Source organism: Myotis davidii, unplaced genomic scaffold (assembly GCF_000327345.1).
Source record: "Myotis davidii unplaced genomic scaffold, ASM32734v1 scaffold560, whole genome shotgun sequence".
Taxonomy (NCBI): Eukaryota; Metazoa; Chordata; class Mammalia; order Chiroptera; family Vespertilionidae; genus Myotis; species Myotis davidii.
In genome coordinates, this window is record NW_006294418.1 from 1,879,103 (window position 1) to 1,880,469 (window position 1,367).

Sequence of the window (1,367 nt, forward strand, 5' to 3'; positions counted from 1 at the left end):
CCCCTCTGTGTCATCATGGATGGACCTGGAGAGTAATATGCTAAGCAAAATAAGCCGGTCAGAGGAAGACAAGCATCACATGATCACACTTGTTTTTGGAATCTAATGAACAAAATAAACTGATGAACAAAATAGGTCCAGAGGCATGGATGCATGAACACACTGAGATGCCAGAGTAGAAGGGTATGGGGGTGACAGGAAGGGAACGTGTATGCATATATGCATAGCTCATGGGAGCAGACAATAATGTGGTGAAGGCCTGGGTTGGGGTAGTAGCTGGGTGGAGGGAGTCAAAGTGGGGGACAACGGGGACATCTATAATACTGTCAACAATAAAACATTTTAATTTATATATTAGGCACAGTAAGAAATGAACAATAACTAGTAGTAAAATAGATCCATTTTAACAATGTACTCTAATAACTAAGATGGCTACTAAATGACTTAAGAATGGTGGCATTATGATGTCATCACATTACATAGGGAAGTGTGGAATTTAAAAGTTTAAATTATTTATTTCTGGAATTTTCCATTTAATATTTTTAGGTTGTCATTGATTGCCAGTCAGTGCAACCATGGAAAGTATACTTAAGAAATAAGGAGTTGTCCCGGTTTGGCTCAGTGGATAGAGTGTCAACCTGGTGACTGAAGGGTCCCAGGTTTGATTCTAGTCAAGGGCATGTACCTTGGTGTGGGCACATTCCCAGTAGGGGGTGTGCAGGAGGCAACTGATCAATATTTCTCTTTTATCGATGTTTCTAACTCTCGAACGCCCTTGCCAGAACGGGATCCAGATCAGTCTCACTGACGTTTGTGCCGGTTGTTGGGAGACACCTGGTGGCTGCTTTTATATCGTTTCTTCCTTGAGGAGTATCTAAGGAGGGGAAGCAGCCATGGTGCCTGAGGCTGACTTCTAGGAGGCCAGTGGCACTGTCCAGATCGTGCCAGCAGCACCGGTCCGTCACTGCCTGGAGCAGTCTCTGGAGATTGGACTGGCAGGACTACTGAGGGAGGGAGTGGCTGCTGCCGGGCTTGTGGGCCCCTGGACAGGTCAGTCAGCTGACCGGCACTCCTGATGTGGGAGTACACTGACCACCCCGGGGCAGCTCCTGCATTGAGCGTCTGCCCCTGGTAGTCAGTGCGTGTCACAGTGACCAATCAACTGGTTGTTTGGTCGTTTTGGTCACTTAGGCTTTTATATATATACTAGAGGCCCAGTGCACAAAAATTTGTGCACCAGAGGAAGGGGAGGTCCCTCAGCCCGGCCTGTTCCCTCTCGCAGTCTGGGCCCCCTCAGGAGATAACGCCCTGCTGGCTTAGGCCTGCTCCCAGGTGGCAGAGGGCAGGCCCAATCCTTAGGTGCAGAC